The following is a 12,621-nucleotide window of genomic DNA, read 5'->3' as shown; positions in this document are numbered from 1 at the left end:
TCCGATCACCACAGCCAGAGCGTTAAAAAGGGGACATGGCACCGTTAAAAAGGGTCCCTGGCGAAATATTTCAAAAAGCCCCTCGCTTGTCCTTTATTCATAAAAAGACCCTCATGTTTCTATGAAACCCCTATTTTGTGATTTTTTGCTTCAAATATATTGGTACTCAATACGCGCTTGTATACCTGGTATTAGGTGTTTTAATACAATGTATTAGTACAAAACTCATTTAAAAAACCATATTTAAAAGTAAGAAATACTAAGAATTGGAAAGATCCACCCCTCGAATCGGCGACCTTCGAGGCGAGGAAGCATGCTTTTGTAGAGGGCCTTTCATACTTTTCAATTTAATAAACCCGTAGCCGGCCTAACCTCAGCTTGCCTATCCAAAAAAAAAAATACTTAGTAAGAAACTCTTCCAAAAACTTAAGAATGTTGGTACATATACAATTGAACCTAGTTTCATACTTTCATATAAACTTTTTAGTAGTAAGAAATTATAAACCTATTAAGTAATTTACATATAAGCCCAAAATTATATTTAATGCCACAAATTTTGCAAATGTTTAAAATAGTGCCTAAGGGATGTAAACTGGATCGGATGTAGCCAATATCATATTCAACCAATCGGATGATGGTTAAACGGATTCACTTAGGATTCAGATTCGGATGATGAAAAGCTTATGCCTGACTCGTTTTAAAAGAGTAGAAAGTAATAAGCGACTAATCCAGCAATTTCTTAAAAAGTGAAGGGTCTTGTTAAATATTTGAAACATGAAGTTACTAGACGTAAATTCACTATATGTTAGGTGCTCATATATAAAATATCCTATTTGTTATTATTGTATGATTCTCAACTATTAATGTAGTATAATATAATAAAATAGTGATGAATGACTTACTATTTTCAGCAAAAATATGATTATAAAAGTTGAGTAACTTGCCATTATAGCAAAAGGTCAGTGATCCAAATCAGGTTCAGCTTCAGATTTGATATAATGCAGTCCGTTTGTACCCTACACCAAAGAAATGGATAACGACTCGAGCCATTTGAAGGTTGGCTAGGTTTTTGCACAATCTTCATTCAGTAGGTCTCAAGAACATCCCATGAGTATCGCCTCCTGGTAAGCCGAAGTGTGGCAATTGTCTGGGCGCGAGTTTAGCCCTCAGAGTTTTAAGCTGTCAGGACCATAGTGACAAATATCGTGAGATTTATGAAAAAACATAAATACTGTGATTTAAACGCGATATTTATGTTTTAAACGGCTATTTATTGTGGAAAAAATGTGTATTTTTATTTTTAAATAAATTTTATTAATATTTTATTATAAAAAATAAATTTTATATTTTTAAATTTATTTTTTTATTGCCGAGATTTTGCCAAAAATGCAAGATTTATGAAAAAATTTCAATTTCTCACGAGTTTTTGAAAAACGAGAAATTGCCGTTTAAAACGTTTGTCACTATGGTCAGGACAACAACCGTAGTGCGACTAGGTCTCTGATAGTGGCGACGGTTTCTTCCAGTAACCAAAAAGTCTTGAGAATATCTCATTGCCCTATAGTTGATATTCTTTTTTTTGAAAGGCAAACTGGGTTAGGCAGTCCCCACCAGTAAAGCAACATACCATTGGGTTTCGAACTTGCAACCTCCCTAAACATGATGACATCACAACAATTTTCGAGATGGAACACTACATCCGTCTCGTAGAATGTCAAGATGGGGGCTGTCAAGCAGATCGTTGCATGCCCACCAAGCAGCGACGCTGCATATAATGTGAATACTTAACATAAACCTCTTTTTACCCCAAGGATAGGATTAGTTTATATTAAACAAATGATGATAATGAGTTGGAGTCTGAAATTTAAGTTAAAGAGGGAAGGATGATTGACCTTGAAGGAGGTATTTTTGTTGTTGTCCTTGACTGAGAAATGAGGGAGAATTTTGGAATTTGTAATATGGTAGTTCAATAGCTTGATGTCTGTGATTTTGAATTCGGTTTTTGAATTAGCTTCAAAATTTCAAACCTTTGTCAATCATACAATCATAAAGGTGTGGTTGCTGTTTGTGTCAGGTTCATTGTGAAGTGAAGCCCACCCACGTAGTGTCAGATTCTTATGGCACAGGGTTGGGATAGAAAAGAGCCGTTATATTGGGGTTTTATGGTTTTACCACCGCATGGCCAGCAGGGTGGTTGTGAAGGTGTTGAGTTGAAGACCTCGGATCAAAACTCTGCTGGCACATGGTGGTAGCTTTCAGAGCTAGGCCACGTAGGGCAGGGTGGTCATGGGGCCCCACCAAAAGTTTACCCTGGCTTTGACAAGGGTTTCTCGTCATAAAAAAATAAAAAAAATTGGGGTTTTAACTTTTAATAAAAAATTCAATTGTGTTATGGAAGAAGGCAGCTGGAGTTGGAACGTTGGATATCTAAGTAGGTCGAGGGAGATTTTGAAAGAAAAATGGATATTAATATGAGGGGTTTGTGTTTTTGAGTGATAGCAAGGCTAATGTATTAGATTCAATTTAAAATATTGTATGGTTGGATATATTCTGGTTAAATTTGGATATGGCCGGCCGGCAGAATCACTAGAATATGAGAACTGGAAATATGGACACTTGTTTTGCAAAATCCAACTATATGGATGTGCTTGGCATGATGAATTTGCTAGGAAGCAACCATTGGATTGTGTAGTTTCGATGAAAAAAATATGATTTTTGAATGCTTGAATATTTATGAAGAATATAAGCAATTGATTTTAAAGCCATAAAAAACTCTCATTTATGCATCAAAATCTGATGATTCAAGAGCGTGTTCTAATGAAACCAAGCATATAAATCACATTCGTATGATTGGATTCAGAAAAAAAAGAATAAAAAATTCATAAAAATTGTTCAGACATTAGTTGTTATATTATTCTAGTGACAAACCAACCATCTATGACTTTTTAATTTCAGGTTACCTTTAATGCAGCGGCACTTAGCATGTATGCATCTTGGCTGATGATGACCATCCATCTCAACTTCTCAAGATGAGTACCACACCCATCTCAAGAAATGCCAAGAGGGGTGGCTGTCAAGCAGGTTGTTGCATGCACATCATGCAGCGATGCGGCAAATAACGTGAATCCTTTTAAATTTCTTTCCAGTTTTTATATATCTTTAGAAATTCGTAGACAACAAGAATCCTAATAGTATTGATATTGAAAGAAACTCAAAAACTCACCTATTACTACCATATAATGATTTTATCATAATTTTAAAATGGTTTTTTCTTTCTCTTGGGAGTGCTTGTGAGGAGATTATTCTCCATCTTTTCTTGGCCATGGGTGGCAAGGCGTCCTCAAGAGGAGGGCCATTAATTGTTTGAAATAGAGCCTAGCGTCTTGGTCTTGGCTGTAAACAATTTAATTAGTGTGTTTCCTGATAGCGTTTCAATGAAACATGGGTTGGCGTTAGGGGTGGCAATCGGGTCGGGTTGGCGGGTCAGCATACCTCAACCCGAACCCGACCCGTTTATTAAACGGGTCAGCTGTGGCAAACACGAACCCGACCCGTTTAATAAACGGGTAACCCGACACGACCCGCCAACCAATTTAATAAATGGGTTGGGTCGGGTAAACGGGTTTTCAGGTTCGCGAGTCGGGTTGGCGGGTTGACGGATCGGGTTGGCAGGTTGACGGGTTGGCAGACGAGTTGGCGGGTCGGGTTGGTGGGTTGGCGGGTCGACCCACCCGCCTAACCTGTTTATTAAACGGGTCAGGCGGGTTGGCATACCCCTAACACGAACCCGACCCGTTTAATAAACAGGTTAGGCGGGTCGACCCATTTATTAAACGGGTTCATTTTTTCCAAACCCGAACCCGCCTAAGAGGCGGGTTGGCAGGTCGTGTCAGGTTTTGCCACCCCTAGTTGGCGTCAGTGGCAAACTCCACCACTAAGGGGGTTTCGACCCTTGTGCCAGTTCTAAGCCTGGATACAGGTGGTAGGTTGGTGTGGCTAAACTTTAGCTACATCATATCAAACTTAGCCAACACCCATGTACATGAAATAAGGTTTGACGATAGATGATGATGATGGTCGAAGAATTCTTAAAAATGAGAGAGGATCGTGTCAGCGGCACATGGGTGTCAAATTCGATATGCACACGTGCTCAAGTTGTAACGTGGTTCGACCTAATTAATGTAGGCCTACGACCATGACAGAAAGTTTCTCTCTCTTTCTCTCTTTCTCTACCAAAGATGAAAGGTTTCATTAATATATAGAAAGTTACATTTGATTAAGAGACTTAGTCTCCTTGATTGTTGGATTACAATTCTTTGACGTGTTTATCATGTAAGAGTCCTCTTGATAAAAAATTTGAAAGTTGGGAAAATATTACTTGGATTCATTGAAATCTCTTTTGAAATTGTGGGAACCTCATTGTATGCAAGTCTTGACCGTCTTTTGCTCGAGAAAAAGGTAAAGTCAAAATAGATTTTCTGATCTCTATAGCTCGAATCGTACCACTAAAAAATGCTAGATTACAATAAAATAAAAGAACATGTAAGTATCTATTAAAATGGAAAAAGAACTAAATAAATAAATAAATAAATGGATATAAAAAGTACATTTTTCAAACTTGAGAGTCCATTTTGTTCTTTTTGGCTCTTTTAGTCTGTCAACACCTAGTCATAGGTACGATGGTTCTTCAATGACTTCAGGACAACCTACAGGCAAGGCTGGAGTAGGCTTGTTATGCAGGGTCAACACTTCAATATCTAATTTTCAGATCTTCTGATTCTCTTACTATACCTTGTTTGCTTTTTTTTGTTGCTTGATCACTTTGCTCTCTAACTTTTTTGCTTTTTGTCTTTGTTGTCTATTTATAGAAATTCTGCATTAGATATGGATTCAAAAAATTACTGGGTTTGAATCCAACCTAAATGGATTTGCTTTTATCCTTATAAAGGATATGACTAATCCAAGAAGAGTTCTACTTGGGATAGGACTTTGGGTAGAATAAAATTTTATTTATTTTTTGCTCTAGAAAGACAATAATGAACTTTTGATTGGTTTATATCTAAATAGCACATATGAATGAGGTTTCCTACCGATTGGATAATAGAACTTTAAATATCTACACTCAAATCAAGTCGTACTTTGGATCCGTTATAATAGAGTAACTTGTTTTAGCCATAACTTTCTGTCTAGATGTCAGATTGAGGCATCATTTGATGCGTTGAAAAGATAACATTCCCAAATTTAATTTATATTTTATAAGAAAAATAAAATTTAATCATTTTGGTGGTAAAAAATATACTCATATTGGGCCCTACCTAAAAAATAAGATTTTCATTGAACTTGTTACATTGTTTTCATCATAACTTTCTACTTTAATATCTTATTGACCTTATTTTTAGCTTGTTGGAAAGCTAAAATCTTTTAGTTTAATTACTATTTTGAACAAAAACCTAAAAAATGCAGTTTTAAAGTCCAAAACTTTAAATTAGTAGATCTTTATAATGACCTAGTCAAAATTGAGGTGTTTACAAATGCCCTTCTTTGGCATTAATCGAATGTGGTTTGATTTCTGACAAAGAAGTAGACACCTATAGAGATTATCAAAATGTTGGTGCCACCGGGTTGTCAAGACTTTTTTTGTAGTTCAACCAAACAAGATCGGTCTAGTGTTGGGACAACTGGGTTTTCGAGACCCTTTGTGATCTCGTTGAGTAAGGTCGAGCCAATATTAGGAGGTAAATCGGGTTTTCGAGACCATATGTGGTCTCGTCGAGCGAGGTCGCGTCAATTTTTGGATGACTGAATTGTCAAGACCATTTGATGGTTTTGTCGAGCGAGGTCAGTGCCAGTGCAAGGACAACTGAATTGTCGACACCATTTGGTAGTCTTGTCAGGCTTTTATGATATGCAGTGTGACTCCTTAGAGTTACAAATGACGGACCTTTTGTAACAAGTTGATTCCTGCACTTGAGATTCCTATACTTTAGACTTTCATCTTCTCAAGTTGGTCTAAGATAGCGACACTCAGCTTCATTGAAAATATTTTATTTTAATTTCGTATTGGTTTCAAGCGACTAGTTATAGGGACATGCGATTAGGTCTCAAGGCATTTATGTTAGGTCTAATGATCTCTATTAAGGCTTGAACTTTGAAGGACTTGGGTTTAATAAGAATGCATTCAACTACACCTCTTGCCCCTGGGTAAGTTTCTTAGAATCATTGTCGTAGCTCAAAAAGATTTTATTTCTCACTTTTGTCATCCTTTGACCTAAGTCCTAACAACCATGGGTCTCATGGTTTTCTGTTCTAGGAGGAATGCCCCTATCTATCCAACCTCTGCCTCCAAAGGTCATATGATCAGAGCCTGCCATCTTGCCATAGATTTAGAGGTAAGTATTTGTTTTCTCCTAGCTCATGTTTTTCTATTTTAACATTTATCCTTAAGGCAATCTCATGATTGGAGCCTGCCATCTCACCATGGACTCAGAGTAGTTGTTAGCCTAAATGCATTGCTGTTTTTATTCTTTGTATTTTTCTTTTTTAGGCATTTTTTTATATTTTTTATGCTTTTTCAATGTTTTACCCTATTAAGGTAAACAAAAATACTCATTAGGAGAGGCTAACTTATGAAGCAGATTAGCATCGAAGGTATTTAATAATTGATCATTTTTCTGAAGATTTGGTTACCTAGGTAGGTTCCACACGCTTTACACTCATGCATTGATAATGATTTCATGGCCCTATAAATGATCCTTATATGTTTATGGCTAGAATTATTAGATTAAAATATCTTAGCCTCATAATATTATTGTTCTATTTTACCCTAAGAATTAGATGTTTTATGTGGTAGACTCTCGAGTGTAGAGACATACTTGAGGGAAGGACTATTTTAAAGAAAGCTAGATTCATTTTGGGATAAGATCTCTGACCTTTAATAATATTTTAATGTTATGCTTTGCATCATGATAAAGTTATGTCCTCCTTTGAACAAGGTCAGATTAGTTCAAGGAGGATTGGGTGTGAAGGTCGTTTTGTGGTCTCGCCGAATAAGGTCGGGCCAGTGTCTAGGACAACCAAGATGTGAAGACCATTATGGGTCCTCCCAAATGAAGTCAGACAAGTGTCTAGAAGTCTTATCAAACGAAGTCGAGCTATTTTGGAATTTGTATGCATGACTGCTAGAGGTTTCTTCTTACTTAAGAGATTTAGATTTTGGATAGCTTTACAATACCCTATCCCTAGGTTTTGCATAGATTCAGACTCATTTGATATGCCCCCATATGATTTTGACAAAAAAATGCATCATTGAAAATGACAAGAGAAAACAAAGAAAAGGTTTGACCAAAGCTCCATTAATCTTATCAACATGAATAACATGCTCTTGCAACAAAGAGGATATCTTGGACCCTAGAAAAAAAAATCTTTTTGAATTTTCTTGGCTTTTCTTATTTTTTTGGATTTTCAAAATTTTTTATTTTTTTATTTTTGGTTTTTTGATTTTTTTTTTTTTTTCAAAATACTATTTTACAGAATCCATATTTTGAACGCTTACTTGGGGTCGTGGGATGGTGACTCGTGCAAGATGTCATTTTTCCTCCTTAGCTTTATGACTTTGCCTTGACTTGTGATTGTCTTTTTCTGTGCATGCTAGTTTTTTTTAGAATGAGGGATGGAAGGGCCTGAATTGTTGTTGGACCTTTGTGAGCTTAGTCAGAGTTAATGTAGAGGAAGTGTCAATCCTGTGTTCTCAGATGCATTCAGACTCTCCACTAAGCTGATGATGGTTGACTCCTTTCTGAAGTGATCCTTCAAGACCCATGTGAACTTTTTTTTTTTGCTCCTTTTTTGTTCAAGTCCTTCGTAACCTAGACCCTGGGTCTCTACCTTTGGCACTACTGAAAGAGACTCTCTTATGCATGTTGACTTTTGATCAGTCCCTCGAATGGTTGGTACCCCATGCGCAAGGCAATTTTTCATCAATTTCCATATTTTCGCATATGCCGGTACATGGGATGACTCTTGAGTCATTTATCCTTCTTTTGAGCCTAAAGACCTTAGGCATTTTGGAGAGGTCTCTGACTAACACTTGACCTGAACTGGATGATGAACTCGTGACTGAGCTTGATGATGTAGTCTTTTCTCATTTGACTGAACAATCAACATGTTAACTTCCTCCTTAGGTTTGGACAATACGGGCTATAAAGGGAGATAGTCTTTTTTTTGTGATGGACCTTTTATGCTGGGACGTTGGGAGATGAATCTTGGTGTGATTGTTGTTTGATGAGCCCAAATAAATCACGTTTATCTGATTTATTTTGTGAGAGGTTTTTTGGTCCTCTCATGAAATTATTTTTTCTTGTACTCTCATTCCTCCTTGGTAGTAGAATTGATGAGTGACAACTTTATAATGACCTGGTCAAAATTGAGGTGTTTACATAGCCAACCACATTAGTCCTATCATAACTTCTTCTTGAGCTAATCTCATTTGGATCAGGAGTCTTAGCATCTTGATCTTCTTGATTTGGGAGTCTTGAGAGTTCTCATTCTATTTTGATTGTTCCTCGTTTGGTGGGACGTGGGACCCACTAGTTGGGTCAATCTTGGATCTGATTCCACCTTAACACCCCCACAAGCTCATCGGCCTATGTAGGGTGTTGAGCTTGTCTCAAAGTTGACTGAAATAGACAATGTAAAGGGGTTTACTCACGAGATCAACCAGTTGATCCGCAAAGGAGATGTACTAAACTTGGAGATGGTTCTTAGCTACATGATCGCGAATAAAATGAACATCTATATCAATGTGCTTGGTGCTGTTATGGAATACAAGATATGTTGAAAGTTACGAAGCACCAATGTTGTCACACCAAAGTTTGGGTAGAGCAGAGCTAGCAATGTGAAGATCTTTCATTAAAAATGTGAGCCAAAGAACCTCAGGAACCATGTTAGATAGGGATTGATATTCAACCTTAGTGCTAGATCAAGACACAATATTCTGCTTGTGAGCAAATTAAGAGATGTGTGACTGACCAAGAAACACAACAAACCCTCGAGTAGACTTTTGATCATCAACATTGTCATCCTAGTCTGCATCTGAAAAGGCAGAGATGTTGAAGTCATGACACTTAGAAATAAAGAGTCTGTAGTATAAAGTATGCTTGATATAATGAAGGATTTTCTTAACCATGGTCCATTGAATTATGGTAGGTTAATGCATGGATTGACAAACCTTATTGACCACATAGGCTAAGTCAGGTATGGTCAATGTTAGATACTGCAGGGCACCCACAATATGTTTGTACTGTGTTGAATCATTAAGCGGGTCACCATCATGAAGTGATAATTTAGTGGAGGCATCCCTAGGCATGGTGACTGGTTTTGCCCCAATCATGTTGGTCTAGTTCAGCAGATCCAACATGTATTTTTTGCTGGGAAAGAAACATGCCATCAGATGAAGAGATGAATTTAATGCTCCATAAGAAGTGTAAGTCACCGAGATCTATAAGTGCAAACTCATCACCTAACCTATCAATAATGTGAATTAAATAGCTACAAGAGCTGCCTATAACAATGATACCATCAACATAAATAAGGGCATAAACAAAGAGTTTGTCCCTATGAAGAATAAACAATGAAGTGTCAACATGAGATCTGACAAAATCAGTGCTAATGTGAAAAGAGCTTAATTGTTGATACCATGCTTGTGGTGCTTGATTGAGACCACAAAGTGCTTTATGTAACTTACAAATATGGTTAGAAAATCTAGAATCAACAAATTCCTGAGGTTGTGCCATGTATACCTCTTCTTTCAAAATTCCATGAAGAAATGCATTATAGACATCAAGCTGACGAATAGGACACCAGAAGAGACAACAACAGTGAAGGCAAAACGGATAATAAGGAGTTTTATCATAGGGCTAAAAGTGTCAAAATATTCAATTCCTTCATCCAAACTAAAACATGTTGCAACAAGCCTGGCTTTATATCATTTGAGGGTTCCATTGACCTACCATTTGATTTTAAAAATCCAACCTAATAACATTGATGTTGTGTTGTGGTGGAATAAGAGTCCACATGTCATTCTTTAAAAGGGCATTGAATTCATCATCCATAGCTTGACACCAATGGTTCTTCTTTTGGTCTTGGGTGAAGCAAGTGGGTTCAGAGTCTTGATAAAGTTTAGTGAGAAGGATTTAGGGAATGTGATATATGGTGGAGAGATAGGCTTTAGGTTTTAGGGAACCAGTTTGAGACCTAGTGATCATGTGATGAGCACAATTAGGTGGGTGGGTTGGGTTAGGGACTGGATTCGTACTAGTCTCAGCAGTATGTTGGGCTGGTGATGGGTCAACAAGGTGAGAAGTTGGGCCCATAATAGGAGATAAAGATACACTACAAGAAAAATGGAGATTAGCGATGGACGCTATCCATCGCTAATTCATCACAAATCTATCGCTAATACATTTAGCGATAGATTGGCGACAGATTAGCGATGAATTGTGTCAGTCGCAATTTCCTGGTTGCTAAATAGCAACAAAATTGATCTGTCACTGATTTTGTCGCTAATTTGTGATGGATTAGCGACGACCATGATCCGTCGTGAGTCTGTCGCTAAATAAGCACGGATTTGGTTTTGCGACATATACATATTCGTCGCTAATCCATCGTTATTTTAGCGACGGATTACATTATGTTGCTATTTTAGCGATGGATTACATTCTATCGCAAAACCAAATATCAGCGATGGATAATATCCATCGCTAATCCGTTGTAAAATTTTAAAAAAAATTAAAAAAAAATGTTTGAAATATAAATATCGAGAAAACATTTTTCGTTATACAATTTATATAAGTTGTGTATAAAAGACAAAGTATACATAAAAAATACATATACAAAGTATTAGTATTGATAAACAAAATATAATGAAAGTTGATTTATCATGAGAAATAACTACTGCATCTATATCATAAATAAAATAAGATGAAGAGTTTGTTTACCAAAGCATTTGCTAACACCAGTTGCTTTATCAACAAAGACTTTAGCACTCAATACTTGACCAAAAGACTGGAAAGCATTTGCAAGATCCTGATCACCAAATTCTTGAGGAATCTGATAAATAAAAGGAATTGCTCCAGAAGGACCTGTTTCACAGGAGATATGTGTATACATCTAGTTATTACCGAAACAATCATTAAGTATACCTTAAAATTGAAACAAATACAATACCTCACTTCATAGTTATTTCACTGACCTTCAAAATTGTTAAAGAAACCAAACCACAGAGCAAGTCCTAAAATGCATCCACATAATTAAAAAAGAATTGACGATAGTATTGCAGGTAGATGTCTGGCCATACCTTTACATGCTTTCGATCCAAATCTTTTATGCCACAAACAAGGAAGACACCCAAAACAAAACAACTTATAAAGAAATGGTAGACCTGATGCACATAAAAGGCAGAATTACTGACAACTGAGGAAAACATATACCACAATAATTTGCAATAAGATGTATATGGAAACATATCAACTCTAGAGCAACAAGTAATATACCAGACATCAAATGCAACTGTAAGAGAGTTTTTATCAGATACTCTGATCTACTCCAACTTTACAATGACAGACTGCCATGATACAATTTCTACAAGCAGCAAGACACCACTTTTCCATATTGAGCACTGGATCAATCCCAAGTGAAGGAACAATTAAAAGGAATAAAAGAAGGAAGAAAGAAACAATTTCTTCCCCAAGCGAAGGAACACTTTTCCACATTGAGCACTGGATCAATCCCAAGCGAAGGAACAATTTCTACAAGCAGTAAGACACCACTTTTCCATATTGAGCACCAGAACTCCCCGAGCTGCTCCTTCCCCATGCAGAGCATCTCCTGCCTGTCGATATCGATGAGAATCAGGCTATCGAGCGTTGGATGCTCTGCCACGATCTGCTGGAGAAGGTAATGCCAGGTGGAGGCGGCGATCAACGAGGTGATCATCCGGACGACGCGCAGCTTTAGCCCACCGTTCATATAAAATGACTTTGGGATGCCTCCCTGGTCCTCAAGGCCGCCATTGGGGTCCCTCTCGGCTTCAATGGCGGGATCGATGGGGAGATCGTCGCCAGCAGCGGGCCATCGACGAAAGGAGGTGGCACCGAGGATGGCGCAACTCTCGAGTGAGCTTCCAAACTCGGCCTTCCACTTGAGGAGGGCACCGCCATTGTCGCTGAGCTCACCACTGGGGAGATCAATGCGAAGCCGACAGAGCTCTTTGAAGGAGCGGAGGACCTCGCAGGGGGAGTGGTGGGAGACCTTTGCAGGGATGACGCGCTTGGGGCCGATCATCTGCTGGATGGCCTGGATCGCTCGGAGAATGCTGCCGTGGAGTAGCTTAGCAAGGACGCCGCCCAGCTTGGTGCCGCCGTCGGCAGAGGGGTCATCGCTGTCGTCGGAGATGACGTAGTCGATGTGAACGACAACAGAGTCGAACTGGGGGAGGAGGGAGGCGAAGCACCCAAAGACGGCAGAGCAGCGGCCGAGGGCCTTGACGTGGCCTAGCTTGTTTAGGATGAGGAGCATCACGGAGTCAGGAAGCCGATCAAAGTGGTCCACCACTACCATCGACAT

The 12,621-nt window shown here is 38.2% G+C and overlaps 1 pseudogene; it reads right to left on the bottom strand.

The window, feature by feature from the left end:
* Positions 1 to 10,956: 10,956 nt before the first annotated feature.
* Positions 10,957 to 12,621, bottom strand: LOC149831848 (F-box protein At5g46170 pseudogene; annotated as a pseudogene).

Source organism: Nuphar pumila, chromosome 7 (genome assembly GCF_984573655.1).
Source record: "Nuphar pumila chromosome 7, dmNupPumi1.hap1.1, whole genome shotgun sequence".
Taxonomy (NCBI): Eukaryota; Viridiplantae; Streptophyta; class Magnoliopsida; order Nymphaeales; family Nymphaeaceae; genus Nuphar; species Nuphar pumila.
The sequence above is the reverse complement of the archived record's forward strand: the minus strand, read 5'-3'. Positions and strand labels throughout refer to the sequence as shown.